At 34.5% G+C, this 17769-nt stretch overlaps 1 protein-coding gene across 1 annotated transcript in view; it reads right to left on the reverse strand.

Moving 5' to 3' along the window:
- The window catches only part of LRP1B (LDL receptor related protein 1B), a 2136850-nt gene that overhangs the window by 1031937 nt on the left and 1087144 nt on the right, over window positions 1-17769 (reverse strand). The gene's annotated exons all lie outside the window — the stretch shown is intronic.

Below are 17769 nucleotides of genomic sequence, written 5' to 3' on the forward strand. Positions count from 1 at the left end.
TTAAAGAGATAAAGGAGGGATAGATTATATAAGAACTAGAGCTATTGCAAATATTTTGGATTTTGCTTGAAGGGATATATGAAGCCATTCATGAATTCACAGCAGAAAAGTGTTGCCATTCAGGAGATATTTTTACAGCATTCTGAATGAATAACAGAAGGAAAAAACTAAGAAACAAGAGATCTTCAAAGGAGATGGCATGTATCACAAGCATGATCCTGAAGCGAACAAATCTACATTTTAACTCCGTCATTCTCAACTGATGCATGCAAATGACAAAGGGTGAGTTACAGACTATAGCTTTGCAAATATTTTATTGACCTTTCTACTCCACACAGCTATGATTATTGTCTGAGAAGGAAGGAATACAATAACAAGTATAATGAACCAAATTAAGAGAGTAATAGTATGAAGGACTGAGGCCATTTTTAGGGATAATAGTTTACAATCATCTAGTACCTTTTGACCATGGTTTCAAGATATTTACAGGTACACTTACTATGAAAAATGTATTAACAGAAGCATCTCCTACCCCAAGAATACAAGAAGCTTGTCCAGAAAGTTGAGCACATTTAAGTTGGATTTTGAGTATTAATAGAATTTTGAAAGGCAGATATGAGATGGGGTGGACGATTGATGGGCATTCCAAGTATAAGTGCATGGAAGGTCTATAGGAAGCTCAAGCTATGGCAAAGTGATTAGATTTGACAAATGAATTACAGTAGAAAATCTGGAAAACAAAAGTAGGACATAGCCCGGGAAAAACTAAAAATACCCTATCACTTAGTATTTCATGTAAGCACTTGAATGATAGCTGAATAAGTTAATAATAGGAGTGGCCTGGTTGGGGTGGGTTTGTGGCACAGCACTTTAGACATCGCTCGAGACACCTCCATCCCAGAGTATCCGAGTTCCAGGGCTGGCACTGTTCCAATTCCAGCTTCCTGGAAACATGCCCCGGGAGGCAGCAGGTAGTACCAGGTATTTGAATCCCTGCCACTCATGTAGGAATCCCAACTCTCAGCTTCAATCTGTTGTAGTCTCAGCTGTTATGGGCGCCTGGGGAAAGAATCAGCAGATGGGAGATATCTCTGTCTCTGTCTTTCAAATAAACAAATGATTTTTTTTTTAAAGTTGCCTGGTCAGATATTCAAAGATGACTCTAGCACAAGTGGGAAGATGGATTCAGGATATGTGCAGGAAGAAGATTGGTAGCCTAGAGGCCACTTGAGAGAGTATTATCTTAATTCAGCTCTAATTGTGATTATGACATCACATGAAATTTTGTTCTAAAACAAAAAAAGTTTAAAATAGTTTTTCTTGTGAAACTTACATTTAAGGATTAGTTCAGTAACTATGTTTAGTTTGACAATATAAAATTAAATGTGACATCTTTGATTCTTAAAGTATAAAATGACGGTGTAGTACATTTATATATTTCTAAACTATTACAGTAACTATCAGTACATTAAAATATAAGATTACAGGAAAAGTAATCATTTTCATTGCAAAATATAAATATATCAATGTAGCACTTATTAAATTATAGAAACAAATAAAATCTCTAAGTATATATACACAAGAATTAAAGCAAATGCTGGATTGCTTTCTATTCTTTTAAAAAATAATTTACACTAACACTCTTAAATTTACGTTAATACAAAGTGGAAGTCAAATAATCTAGATAGTGGCAGCTATTCACTTCTAATTATCACATAATCTTCATCTTTCACATATTTAATAAGGTCTATTCAATTATATGTTTAAGTCCTCCAATTTATTTAGTAATTCAGTAGTATCCCTCTGATAGCTCTTGAAGAACTTCTACTAAATCTCAGTTTCACTTTGCAAAATAGCATGTAAACCAGCAAAATGTTCATTTTACAGTAGAATCAACAGATGATTGGGGTTTCCTTATGGTGACTTGGGGATGAAAAGAACAGGGACAGTATAATGATTTTGTGACTATCACTTCAGTGCCTTTTCTTTCTTTTTTTTTGACAGGTAGAGTGGATAGTGAGAGAGAGAGAGACAGAGAGAAAGGTCTTCCTTTTTGCCGTTGGTTCACCCTCCAATGGCCGCCACGGCTGGCGCGTTGCAGCCAGCACACCACGCTGATCCGAAGGCAGGAGCCAGGTGCTTCTCCTGGTCTCCCATGGGGTGCAGGGCCCAAACACTTGGGCCATCCTCCACTGCCTTCCTGGCCACAGCAGAGAGCTGGCCTGGAAGAGGGGCAACCGGGACAGAATCCGGCGCCCCAACCGGGACTAGAACCCGGTGCGCTGGCGCCGCAAGGCGGAGGATTAGCCTGTTAAGCCACGGCGCCGGCCATCAGTGCCTTTTCTATCCCACCTTGTCCAAAACAATTTTGTTCAAGGAAGACCAGCACTTTTATATTACATATGTATTCTGTTATTCTGATTTTCTTCAGATTTCATATTTTATAGAGTGGTGTGTTTATAGTATTGCAGTTCATTTTGCTATTTGCTGACCACGTAAATAAAGTTGTTAGTTCCTAGATAACATTAAGCCATCCATTTATTTTTATATCTGTCAGTTTTATATTTACTAGGTATTTTATTTAAAATTTACTTAATTCATTTTCTAAGTTATTACAAACATCGCAAGCAAATTTAGAAGCAACCTATGTACCTTTCCATTTATCTTTGAGTTTTTTCAGCTGTCATTTTTCTATTTCCAATTTCATCACTTTATGAGTAAAGATAATGTGGTCTCTGTAGGATAATAATCATAGGCCTGTTTACTTCTTTTTAGTAATTCCAATGAAACAGAATTTAGAAGTGACTGAACTTTATTGCTCCCAGCCATAATTCTTGATGTTTTGTGTCACTTTTAGTGGGTTTGTTTTAAAATGCCAGTACAGTAGCCTTTTGAAAATGTTTTTAAATCAAGTTGGATCAAACACTAAGGGACAGATGGTAAGTAGTTTTAACTCAAAGTAATTTAATAGAATGTGGAGAAAAAGAATAAGATGGGGCTAGTACAAAAATTAAATGCCTTAAAAACATCATAGATTGATCTTATTGAAATAGTACCAACATATTAGACAATCTCACCACTTTCTTACCAATTATATAGTAATTCCTAACTTTACAGTTAAGGACTGCTACACTTATGATTGTGGGAACAATACAAATATTAAAAATCAGAGTATGTGGAAAAAATCTTTTAAAAGGTCAAGTTGAAGAATAGCAGTATGATGTGCTTCCAAATAGATATGAGATAGGATATATCAACCAACAGGAAAAAATGGAGTTTTGAAGATGTGTCTTAGTCATTTAATCCATTGACTTCAAGATGAATTAAACTAAATTAACTAATTGGCTAATTATTTCCAGCCATAAAAACATGAATACATAAACAAACCACTAGTTTCTAAAACATAGCAGTGGGACTCAAATTAGCTAGTTCAAAACAGAAGTGCTTAGTTTCTTGTTTAACATATGACTACTGTGACTATTTGCAGACATAATTTAATTGACTTGTTTGTATCAGGGTATCAGTATTTCTAACCAAGTCTGCCAAGTCATGTAAGTTTGAGAAACATTGAACCAATGGGTCAATTCCTATTTGGAAATATGTTCTTGAGATATGTTGTTTCTAAATCTCAGTTTGACTATCACTATAAGTGCATTCAGAGATAAAAGCTAAGGATTTGATTCTCCAAAATACTTAGCATATAGTTTGTATTAAATTTTATTTTTGCCTAATGGCTACCAAGAGTCTACAAAGTTTTAAAAATCTATAAAGGGAACCAAAACAATCTACCTTTCTGATTTCTAGTCTCAGGAAGTTCTTTTTCAAGAACTTCACTTTCAACCTCTTTTTTTTTTTTAATAAAACAATAACTGTCATTCAAATAGCTAGTTGAGAGTTGATTTTTCTTAATATTTTAAAAACTCCATTTGTTTACAAGGCAGAAAGGGATACACACACATACACACAAACACACAAGGGAGGCAGAGAGAGATGGGCAGAGTCCTCACCCTTTAGTTTACTCTGCAAATATCTGCAATGACTAATACTGAGCTGGCTTGAAGCCAAGAGCAAGGAATGCAATTCAGGTCTTTCACATAGGTGGAAGGAACACAATTGCTTGAGCCATAGTGTTGCCTATGGAGACTGAAGTTGGAATCTGGAGTCAGGAGCCAGAACTAGGTATTAAAACCAGAAACTCTGATATGGGATGTAGTATCTTACCAAGCATCTTAATTGCTAGGCTAAATGTTTACAATAAGTGAATTGAATTTTTTGTAAAGAAGTTGCCATGTCTGTTAAGTTGTGTATAGGATTTTATGGAAGGTAGTAGAAACAATTTGCCTAAGTATCTTCTTTTCTGAAAGGAAAGAGATTGAAATAAATACTATATTTCACAGAATTCAATTCTGTATTTTAATAAAAATAATTTTAAAAGATACTAAATGTACTCCGAACTCCATTGTGTTCTAAACATTTTACATGGATTACTGAATTCTAAACTTTCACAACAATCCAATGAGATATGGATTATATACAATTAAAGGATGAGATAGCAAAGCATATAAATCCTATATAGGGATTTACTAAGATAAAAACTTTGGGAATATTAAAATTAGTAAATTCTCATAGGTCAAAACAAATATACAAACATGTGCTAAGCATTATTGGCAATCCTAATTGTGCAAAATCTGTAGGGAATTCTGGAATTTTACATAAATGTAGATTTAAAAAAAAAAAAAACAACAGCCTGCCTTCTCAGCAGATATCTAAGATTTCCATATTGCCTCTTAACTGCTCAGGCGGTTAATTTGCACTAATCAGCTGGAGACAAGGGAGAGAAAATCACAGTAACTCGAGGAGTTAATTTCATGTTTTATAGTCCGTTGTCCTTGGTTGCTAAAGGCTCTATCCTTAACATAGCTATAGGGTGTCAAGGATACCCTTGTAACAAACAGGTGACACTTGTGACCTAATAAAAACATCCCAAAGTTCTTTCATTCAATTGTTCTAACAGATAATATAAGCCCTCTAAATTGAATAGGACTGCGAAAGGAAGACCTGAGGGCTTCTCCAAATTCCCCCAGCAGTGTATCCTATAACATTCTCTCTCTACAGATTCTTTCACTGAATTTCATTTAGGGGTCTCTGCATACTTTCTCAAAAGCATTCTCTAGGTATTCTAGGAGCTTTCAATTTAAAAAATGGCAGCATGTTCTCCTTCTAAAGTGAGAGACACATACACTGACACTTAGGAGATGCCTACATCCTCCTCCCAGAGGCCTGACTGCAGTGTGCCATCTTCATGAATATATATTCTATCGTATTCTCACAATTATGGGATCAAAGTCCTGTAATTGCAAAGGAAAAGCACTGTGACCTACAGAAACCTAAAGCAGTATATCAAATAGTAATTTATTCAGATCATGTTAAGATTTTAAAGGCCAAAACGACTCTTCAATGTTAAACCAGTGACTTTTCCTTCTTTCAATTTTATTTTTTTTTCAATTCAATTCAATACAAGGAAGACATTAAATACCCTCTACATACAAAGAGTTCAACAAGTAGGGAATAGAGGGATGTGTAAGTCACAGTCCTGGACTCAGCAGTAAGAACTCTTACGAACTGAAAGTCTGTAGTCATCATAATGTATTTTGGCAAGCACTCACTAAAAATGCATTTTATGATGTAAAAAAGTTTTTTTTTATTGGTTTTAGAATGACTTTTTAAGAAAACTGGTATGGGGACAGTATTGTAGCATTGCAGATTGAGCCACCTCCTGTGAGGTGCCAGTTGGAGTGCCAGCTGCTCCACTTCTGATCCAGCTGCCTGCATGCAGCAGATGGCCCAAATGCTTGGGCCCCCGCACACATGTGGGAGACTCAGATGTGGCTCCTAGTTTTGGTCTGGCCCAGTGCTGGCCATTGCCGTCATTTGAGGAGTGAATCAGAGGGTCAAAGATCTCTTTCCCTCTCTCTCTCTCTTTCTCTCTCTCTGCCCCTTTCTCTCTGTAACTGTGCTTTTCAAATAAATTAATACTTTTTAAAGAAAAGCTGGTAGGGAATTCTCAGTTACTTAGAAGTATCCTGCCATATGGGCGCTTTCCATTGATGATAGCTTCTGAGGATTAACAGGTTCTGAGAAGAAATGCAGGTGTTGCACTCTCCTGCAACAACAAATCCCAGAACCAAAACTATTTTTTAAACAGAGCAAGGCTTAGATTGAAACTATCTATTGTACACTAAGTAATTGTTTCTTATAACATAGTCAATCCCTCAAAGAAGAAAGCTCAGTTTTGGTTCATTTTATTTTTTTGAAAAAATAACAGAAAAAATCTTTGTTAATGTGACTTTTAGTGTACTCATTTTGAAAGTAAATTTATGTTTATCGAGTAATCATAAAGATTTTTTTAATGCTCAAGTTCATTGATCTCTAAAGTGGGTATTGATTTAGGTTGATGCATATGAAATTGACAAGTTTTGGGCATTTTAACCTCCACAAATGGCAATTTCAATAAAATATTCTCTATATCAAATAGTACATGATTGCATCAAATAGAAAATCTTTTGTGAAAATATCTTGTTAATTTCAAATGCTTCTCTGATATAAATACGGTGATAATACAAAACTGATTTAAATCATAAATATTAACCTAGATAGTTTTCAGTATTTTTATTATTAACTGTTGAGTTTTGTGTTTTTTATAATTCTAAAATGAATTCATCATCTTGTTCTTGGCTCTGAAATGAAAGAATGAAATGAAAGAAATGTAAACCCAAGACAACTCTTTCTTTAGACAGAGAGCTGTTGTTTATTTGCTTTGTTTTACTCATTTGGCTTCATCAGCCTGTACAAGAACTCTGAGAATCCTCTGGAATGTTAGAACAAGCAGCAGTAGTCAGAAAACATCAGGTATTATTTAAGGTGTCTCTAATTTAAGTTTATGTTGCAGTGTCTACCTTCAGCTGTACACTGGAATTCTACTCTAACAGTTATTAAAAAATACAAGCATAATAATAATTCCTGTATCAGAAAACTTTTAAAGGTTAACTTCTTATTTAACTCATTTACATATGCTAAACAGCACAGGTTCTTGAAGCAGAGGCAGTTTGTATTCAAATCTAAGCTGTTCCATTTACAAAAAAATTAGACACTGGCGAGGAGGCATTAATCTCTGTAAATCTTTGTATCTTTTTCTGGAAATCAAACAATTCAGGGAAAATCTCATAGAGCTATTATCAGATTTATATACAATAAGTCAGGTGAGTATTCAACTATGGCTTGTGTAGCAGTATCTATAAATCCTATTACAGATGTAATGTTTCAGAGATGTCGTAATAGATAACATTTGAGAGTCTGTGACATCATCCCATCTAAATCTTTTCTTAGAGAGGATTGCCGCACTTGATGGCTTATGCTTGGAGTACTGTCATAGAAATAACTCTCTTAAAACAACAGTTTCTTTGCTTTGCCACCAGATGGTGATTGTGTCTTCCTTAGTAACTTAAAAAATACTAGCTTTGCCAATTTAAGAAGCAAATGTTAAATACGTGTGTGTGTGTGTGTACATATACATGAATATTTGATCATTTCTTTCCTAAACAATTTCAGATGATTTCTAAGCTTCTGTCTTGCATCTAATTAGATTAATAATTAAATTTTTTTTAACTTTTATTTAATGAATATAAATTTCCAGTGTACAGCTTATGGATTACAATGGCTTCCCCCTCCCACAACTTCCCTCCCACCCACAACCCTCCCCTCTCCCGCTCCCTCTCCCCTTCCATTCACATCAAGATTCATTTTCAATTCTCTTTATATACAGAAGATCAATTTAGTATAAAGATTTCAACAGTTTGCACCCACATAGAAACACAAAGTGAAACATACTGTTTGAGTACTAGTTATAGCATTAAATCAAAATGTACAGCACATTAAGGACAGAGATCCCACATGAGGAGCAAGTGCACAGTGGCTCTTGTTGTTGACCCAACAAATTGACACTCTAGTTTATGGCGCCAGTATAATAATTAAATTTTTACTTTACTTAAGCTTGTATTTTATAGCTTTAAACTACCTATTACCCATTCTAAATAAGTTCTCTAATATTTTCTGTAATCATAATGTAATGATCAAGTTTTTAGATCATATGTTGTTTAAGAATTGCATTTGTGAGCATCTACCTAAATATTATAGCTTTCCTTTAAAATTATCTTCTTCATAAAAATAGCAGCTATTAGAAAGTCAGTTAAAACAAGTTCCAAAACACTAGCTCATTTTCCTGATTCTTAGATATTTTTGAGATGGGTAACTAACTGCTGCTCTTTTCTTACGGTTTTCTAGTTTCAATTCATACAATCATTATTTGCTGTTTTCCAGGTTCCTTCTTAAACACTTACCTATTTAAATAATGCTTTAGAAGAAAAAAATTTTTAGAGGCCGGCGCTGTGGCGTAGCAGGTAAAGCCACTGCTTGTGGTGCCAGCATCCCATATGGGTGCCAGTTAGAGTCCCGGCTGCTTCACTTCTGCTCCAGCTCTCTGCTGTGGCCTGGGAAAGCAGTAGAAGATGGCCCAAGTCCTTGAGCCCCTGCACTTGTGCGGGAGACCCAGAAGAAGCTCCTGACTGCTGGCTTTGGATTGGCTCTGATCTGACCTTTGCAGCCAACTGGGGAGTGAACCAGTAGTTGGAAGACCTCAGTCTCTCTCTTTGCCTCTTCCTCTCTCTCTGTGTAACTCTGACTTTCAAATAAAAAATAAATAGATATTTTAAAAAATAAATAAATAAAAAAGAAAAAGAAAAAAATTAAGAAATAGACATATTTCCTAGACTGAGCAAACTTTCATGGAATGCCTCAGCTGAGATTATTTCTAAAATTGGCACAGTAAGTTCTTAGCTCTTTTCAGAAAGGAAAGACAATTATCAACATACTTCCAAATGTTCATGCAAAATTCATGTGATGTAGAATCTTTGTGTAGACTCCAAAACTTTGTACACCAAAGATAATCTCTTTTAATCTCACTTCTCCACAACATTTTTTAGTATTCCTTACATTTAAGGATGAGGAATGTGAAAGAAGAAATGAGAGAAAGAGCAAGACAAGAGAGAAATAAAGCCCACTTCTTTATTTGCAGTATTTTTCCATTAAATGTCTGAGTTTTTAGATAAAATAAATAATTATTTTCTTGAACTATTGAATGAAAATATTAAAAAAAAAAGTTTTGGCAAAGAAAGGTCAAGCACTGGGAATGAAATAGAGTTGTGATCTCACCAAATTTAAGTTTACATGCGTTGTTTACATAGTCGATTCTCAGCACCATTAGAGTTTAAAATGTTTCATTCGTTATTTCTTCTCTACTTTGCTTCCTTCTTTCTTACTCTCTATTAGACAAAATGGTAATAGCTGGAAACTTTTCTTCCTCTTCAGCCTTCAGATTCTGGAATACTAAGGTAATTTTATGAAGTCTTTTCTGAACTAGTGATCAGAAAGTACAAATTTACCTGTTTCTTTGTATATTTTGTGATCAGCAGATATCAAAATGTTGCATTATCCACAAAGAACAGAGATATTTAGAATGATTTTAGGTAACTAAAAAAAGTATCATTCTAGGTATTAATTTCTCTTGGGAACAGTTATGGGATATTCTACTTTCATTTTCCTAAATTTTATAGTTATAAGATTCTCTTTTTTTATCATTATTTTAAGACCATACTTTATAACCCCACAAACCAAATTCTGCAAACTGTGATGAGGAGACTCTGTGCATCACTGAGTAGACAGAGTGACAAGCAGAAAGGAAGAGATACTACAAGGAAACAATTAAAAGTTGCAGAAATTATACCATTTAACCTCAAATCGAGCCAGAGTTTATTAAGATTTGAAAAACATTTAAAAATAGCCTAGCAAATAAAATTTATTGGAGAAGAATTCAGGTTCTTTCTATTTTTATTGGTATATATTACATCTTGGGATAGGTGAGAGAGATGAATTGCATCCATATGTGATCTATGATTAGAAGATCAGCAATATCTCTCTCTGGACCACTCTATCTACTATCTTCTCTTTTGTGGAGTTTCAATCTAATGACCCAGAAAGTAAAACAATATTTGTCACATCACCGGTGAGGTGCTTTAGAAAATTAAAAAAAAATATATAGAATAAAATGGGAAATTATTTATTAAAATTTAAACAGCAGTGAAATCATAAAGTTCAATATAAACAGAATAAGAAATTATGCATAATATCTGAATGCCCAAGACAACAATAATTTGAAAAAAAATACAAGAATTATTTTAAAGAAAAAATTTACAAATCTTCATAAAATTTATATTATGTATGAACTTGCTATATTGACCCCTTCAAACAAGCAGGATAACAGTAACTTATGTTCAGAGTTTGGAAGAGCCAGGGATCATTTATTTCCTTTCTTGAAAATGCAATACACAGAAGAGATGATACAGGGACAGTTATGACAAGGTATAGATGGTTACCAAGGAGGCGTAAGCTTTCTATGTGCAAATTTTCCTAAAATCTTGAAAAATTCTGAGATAGAACACAGGAAGAAACAAGGAAGTATTCTTCAACTCAGAACTGAAGTTGCTAGAACTCTCTTAAGGTTGTTTTATTTCTTGTGTTTTGTTGATTTTCTTTCATTCAGTATCTGGAATAATTCAAAATGTCTATTTATTCTTTCCATTGACAAGGTTTTTCCACATCCAAGGCATACAGTGTCTTTGCCAATGTGTACTAGCTACAGTATAGTCTAGGGATATTATGCCTCACACTAGGGGCACTTAGGATGTTCCTAATAAATATGAAAATCTCTTGCAGAATAATCTTTTCTCCTCAAATGATCATATTCTCCATATCTCTACTACTCACTCTTGTGGATTATAGTCGAACGTTGTCATTACCATAATATGTAGTCATTCCATTACCAAAATAACAGTTCAATTTCAACCATCCCATTTTATGAAGACAACCTTCCATTTTTCCAACTCAGTTTCACCAAAAGGCCTTCAATTGCTTTGATAATTAATTCAGTTACAACTGTACTGCACTTTTTTCTCTATGTGACATTACATCTCCTTATATACTGCTTACATTTCAGGCTCATTCACTGACTACACTAAATACAACCTCAACTTGTATATCTCTCTTTGTGGTTCAGTTATCCCCCACCATACTGACAAAGGTAAATGTGGTCTCAAAGATTTTCAAAAATCGCGTCAATTAGCCTCATTTTACATTAATGACCAGTATCTCTATAATCACAGCACTGTTTCTCTGATTACATTCTGTTTCTTCCTGTCTTGGATCAGGGATATGTAAAGCATGGCTCCTGGCCTACTTTCAATTTACAAATTTTTGCTACATGCCTGCAACAAGACACATGGTAAAACTAAGAGAAATCATTTGTAAAATTTTACAGCAATTTTACTGAGTGGGTTTGTTCAATGAGTAGAATATCTTAAAAACTGAACTTAAAATATATGTATCTTTTAATTTTTGAAAACTATACTAATTAGCAGAAGTATCAGCCCATTGTTCAGACTGGAAACAAAATCTGGAAAACTAAACAAAGAATAAAGATTCTGGTTCTTCCTCATAGATCACTTGAGAATCTTGAATAGATCGGTGACTAGAGTCTCAAGTGATCAAAGATCTAGATTCCTATTTCATATTGTTCCCTTAAATATTTTTCACTGTATTTACTCTTCTTGCTCTCTGATTCCTACTCCACAGGAAAAAAAAAAAATGGAAGCAATGGGAAATGAACTGCCATCATTGCACCTATCCACTGACCTGTGTCTGTACTCGTAGTTATCTTCTCTACTGTTAATATCATTGGTAGGGAACAACTCCTCATGCATGAGAACTCTATCTTCTTCTGGTCTTCTCTAGGACACTGTTCCATCAGGACCCCATGTCTTTGCTAGTACCAGTAATTTTTCTGCGGGACTTTCCACATTGGCATGTATATATCTACTACCATTTCTTCAACTTATTTTTCTAAAACTCCTCGATTCTACTTCTCTTTAAAGCTACTACTATATTTCTCCTCTTGCCCCACCTCCTGTTTTATTATGTTAAAACTCCATAAAGTATCTGAATTTATGGTCAAATATTTCTGTACTCTGTGCCATCTACTCTTGATATTACTCCTATCAAGCCCTAAGTGGTCTGTTCCTCAGGTTTACATTTCTGATCTTACCTTATCCTCTGTCTCATCTACGTTGCTCAAGCCATACTGTTCTTCCTTGCTGTTCTCCAAAGATAGAAATTTCTTTCAGTATCAGAACCTTGCCATCTCTTCTTCTGCCTTAAGTGGTCTTCCTTTTCACTTTTGTGGGGCTACCTCTTTTTTATTTCAATTAATCACTCAGAAATCTCCATCACACTGAGGTCATTAAACCCAATACACTTCACAAACATTTCAGCCTCCATCCGCCTACAAAAGTAATTTTCCTTCATTATTCATCAGTCTTTCATACACATAAGTTATTTCATTTTATTTTTTAAAGATTTTATTTATTTATTTGAGAGGTAGAGTTACAGAGGGAGAGAGAGAGAGAAAGAGAAAGTTCTTCCATCTGCTGGCTCACTCCCCAAATGGCTGCAACAGCCAGGGCTGGGCCTGACCAAAGCAAGTAGCCAAGAGCTTCTTCAGGTCTACCATGTGAGTGCAGGGGCCCAAGCACTAGGGTCATCTTCTACTGCTTTCTCAGGCCACAGCAGAGAGCTAGAATGCAAGAGGAATAGCCAGGACTCAAACTGGTGCCCATATGGGATGCTGGTACCACAGGTGGAGGCTTAGCCCACTATGGCACAGTGCCAGCCCCCACATAAATTATTTTTAAAACGTGTCATTTCTGATACAATATTATTAATTGCAATGATATTAAATTATAATAGCTATTTGTTTTTTTCTGTATCTTACCCCATTAAACATAAGGTCCACAAAGGCAGGAAAGTATTATGTTTTATTAGTAGCATATACATAGAAGCTATTTGAGGGAAAATGATGTAAATCAGGACAAGAAAGAAAATACCTAAAGATTCTGAATATTCTCTAATCTAATACAATAAATTATATATAAATAATAAATTTTTTCATATTAAAATGAAGAATTAAATGAGGATGCTTGTTCACAGAAGCAATATTGTATCATTTCTAATTTGGCAGTTGTCTAAAATCTTATATTTCTTAAAAAGGAAGAGAGGAAATATGTATGAAACTATCAAAAATATTTGAATTAAATAGATGATTTGGTAAAATGCCAAAGAATATGATAAATTTTGAAAGTTGATATTTCTCCTATACTTTAGAATAACCAAAAGTGGAACTCAAAACAACTTATATGCAATGGCAGTTCAAATATGAGAATGAATACATTTAATTAATAAAAACACTTGTTTGAAAGACAAAACAAAATATGCCAAACATGACACCACACCACACACACATACATCTATACACACATCCTATAATTTTATTAAATAATCTGAAAATATCCTGGAACAAATAAAGAAACAATCAGAGAAGAGAAGACTTACTAGCTTAATGTTAAAAAATGTAAGTATTTTAAAAGGAATATATGTATTTAATGCAACTCCAATAAGTATTGCAAAGGAAATTTGATTGGGAATTATTTTATTTTAAAGCCCAGAATGATAAACAGACATGTAATGGATACAAATGTAGACTACTACATGATCTCTAAGTGAAATAAGCCAGTCCTAAAAATGAAAATATTACGTTTTCTCTTATTTGTGGTAGTCTGCTGTTGCTTTGATTATATAATGTTAATAAATTCCTTAAAAATAATTTATTGTAAAAATTTTTGAAGATAAAAGAGGAAGAATTTGTCCAGTCAGAACTTAACATGTGTTATGAAACCAGACTGAAAACTGCAGAATTGAGTCATTTCATTATAATGGAAGAATCCACATAGGAGATGACTTTATTGCTAAAGTCATTTAACATTGTTCTGGTTATTAAACCCAACCAATTAAAAAAATAGAACAAGTAGGCATAAAATTAGATATGAATCTGAAAAATTATTATTTTCTAAGTTTTACATCTTGAAAGATGAGATCCAACAAAACACTTTTTTATAAACAAGAAGAAAATTGATTTAAATAGATAGGAAAAAATAATATACTCAAAGCAACTTTATATCTGTATAAATATATATATATATATATGAGCTGTGATTTTAAAATGTACTACATATGAATGAACTTAATATATTTTGATTAATTTTTGTAGCACTTGTCTATATTCCTACTGAACTATGTATTTTTTTATATTTTTGTTGTTGAAATCTTTATGTAGTGAAGTGTTAAGCCTCTGACTATAATGTAAATTAAAAATATATTTCCTGAAAAATTAAAAAGGAAGGAAAGGAGGCAGTTGTATCTATGAACTACACTGAATCTGTTCTCTTACTATTAAAATCACATTAACATGGGAACTGTGTTGTAGTAATTATCATGCATGTGATGCGACCCAGAGAATCTAATGTGTTAATAAATTCCTTTAAAAAGAATTCATAAATAATAACTTTTATAAGAGAAACAGAGGAAGAATTTGTCCAGGCAGATATTAACATGTGTAATGAAGACTAAATTCAAAACTGCAGGGAAGCAGTCACATACAAAATGGCTTTTACCACTATAGCTATTTAACACTGTTTAGGGGATTAAATCAAACCAACTAAAAAGGCAACAAATAGAGGATTTCCAAGATGGCTGAAGAGAAAAGATGTGCTGATTTTGACTCGCAGAAGCGAAGTGGAGTAAGTGTGTTCCCAGGGGAAAGTTGGAGCGCTTGCAGTGGCGATTGTACAGACAAAGAGGGATGCTGTGGAGAAGCGGGGAAGGAGCGGGCTTGCCCAGTGGGCAGGGACATCACAGGTGATCCTGCAGCTGGGGATCAGAAGACACACCAGCTCCTGACAGACGAGTGAAGGCAGACGGCGGTAGTAGCCCAGCCACTTTTTTTTTTTTTTTATAACAAATCTTCAGTTTATTTGAAGCAATGCCATTTCAAAAACTTTTAAGTTACAGCAGTCACAGAAAAAATGGGATAGAAACAATAGAAGAATGACCAGGAGTACTGCATTTATGGTATTTTTTAACACTATCATGGCTTTATCCAAAACACAGTTGCACAAAAGTATTAACTTCAAGGTTTTTAAGGAGAGATTCTTGAGGAACTTAACACACTACCTACATACTGCCATACAAAGAGCATTAAAGTAGGACCAAAAACGTCTACAAAATATAAAACCCACCCTTACCTGTTTGCATGAAAATACCACCCACAAAACTACGTAAGTTTACAAGTTATCTGGAGACTCTAGGTGTTGTTTGCAAACCAAAGAACTCTTACTTTTGAATGCACAATATGATGATTTATAAGAAAGTCAATATATAGATTTCATTTTAAAAATAAGTATTTTATAAGCTGGCATAGTATGCAATGAGAATTCTTAGGGACTAAAACAGGGCATTTCAACTCTGGAAATTAGGAGGAAAATGTGAAAGTCTTTTGGAAGAGTCCAATCCCTCCACTAAACTTACCCCAAGTGTTTTATTTTAGTCAGCTGTGCAACTTTTTTAGTTTCTCCATAAATAACTTCACTTTTACTTTAAAACAGAAAGCATACATGTTAAACTAATAAAGCATCAGAAAAACTATACTTAGTAATTTAAATCTGTCCCAGTATTGAAGCAAAATTTTAATTAGTATGATGACACTTTTTAAAAAAATATTTATTTATTTGACAGGTAAAGTTATAGACAGTGAGAAAGAGAGAAAAAGGTCTTCCTTTCTGTTGGTTCACTCCCCAAATGGCCGCTACGGGTGGCGCTTCGCTGATCCGAAGCCAGGAGCCAGGTGCTTCCTCCTGGTCTCCCATGGGGGTGCAGGGCCCAAGCACTTGGGCCATCCTCCACTGCCTTCCTGGGCCACAGCAGAGAGCTGGACTGGAAGAGGAGCAACCAGGACTAGAACCCGGCGCCCATATGGGATGCCAGCGCCGCAAGCAGAGGGTTAACCAAGTAAGCCATGGCGCCGGCCCTGATGACACTTTTTAAAAATTTACAAATATTCAAACAAAATTTTAGAAAAAAGCATCGGATCAGCGCGCCTACCGCGGCGGCCATTGGAGGGTGAACCAACGGCAAAAGGAAGACCTTTCTCTCTGTCTCTCTCTCTCACTGTCCACTCTGCCTGTAAAAAATAAAAAATAAATAAAAAAAATTAAAAAAAAAAAAAGCAATTGCCTTGAACACGAAGCCTCAGTGCCAAAAAGAGAAATGCACTTGTCTACTGAGTGAACTTTATTTAGTAGCCATGTAAGGAAACACACTGACACTTATCCCAAATATTTTGTATTTTTAATGGACTTCCACTTGAAAACAAGTCAATTTTAGTATCAATTTAGTTTAAAATATTTTTCCAGCTGCCTAATGTATTTCAATTAAATGCCATATCCACAATGCTTTAAGACTATAGGAAAAATAATTAAATGTTCTACTCAGTATTATCAATGCTTTGCAGAGTGGTATTCAAATCATTTGAGAATCCAACTTTAAAGTTTCACTTGAACACATCATAATGATCAATAGGCAATTTTCTGATTTCTAAAGAACACTAACATTGTTCCCCAAAGCCTCCTCCACTTCTTTTCTCTCTTCATCCTACTAATACAGTCTCACATGTTATCAATCAGGAAATGCAGTTTGAGGTGTTGTCAACCAAGAAAGACCTACAATAAGCAGAGCTTGTTGCATAAAATTATATCAATAATAATATCTGTGCCTCAGGAAATAGTCCATTTCTTTTCCTTTCCTTGTTTAAAACTCAGGTCTGAAAAGGGAGGTGAGGTTTAAAACTAAAAGTTTTCCTGGGTATCTCCACAAGGTTCCTACTTTATTTTGGGATAAAGGGAGGGAGCAAAACCTTGAGAGAAGGTGATCATAAAGGAACTGTTGAGAGGAAAAAGAATGCTCACAGCTAGAAACAAAAAACTAGCCAAGCGTTGGCATGTTGTGATCTGCAGCCTGAGGAGAGGGCTCACCTGTATGGCTATAGGTTTAGTATGAGCGACTCTTCTAAGATAAAATCATCAGTCACAACAAAACCAATGGACTACATTATTGAGCAGAACCTCCACACAACCCATGAACTAGATTGCTGAATAGAACTTTTACTATTCTGCTCCTCCTTTCCAAGTTATTCTTGTGACAAAAAAAGCACCCAAATGTCCTTAGCCCCAAAAAGTCATTTCCTTCAACTAAATATCTCTGGATCACCTTAAAAAAAAAAAAAACAACCAGCTTATTCAAGCTACTATCATTATTTCATATTAAAACTGACTGTTATCTTAATTTATAAATAAATTTAAAACCTTATGAATGAAATGCACCAAACTACACCCGTGTAAAAGCGATCATGTTTTAATTATGAGCTAAAAATGACTAATACAGTGAGCCTGAATTAGAGAAATTAAGATTCTAAATAAATTGCTAGGGAATTTCACAATGGGGGCCAATGGAAATTATTCTCTACATATAATATGATCATTAACATATTAGTATCTCTTATTTGGAATGATAAGGCAAAAATAGTAAAACCAAACTTCTCCTATAAAAGTTACACATTCTCTTCTGAAGGGATAGCTATTGTACACAGAGAAACAGAGGAAGAAGTGATCACCACATTGCACACTCAGGAACATTAGGGACTCTGTCTCAGAATGA

This window comes from Lepus europaeus, chromosome 1 (assembly GCF_033115175.1).
Source record: "Lepus europaeus isolate LE1 chromosome 1, mLepTim1.pri, whole genome shotgun sequence".
Classification (NCBI taxonomy): domain Eukaryota; kingdom Metazoa; phylum Chordata; class Mammalia; order Lagomorpha; family Leporidae; genus Lepus; species Lepus europaeus.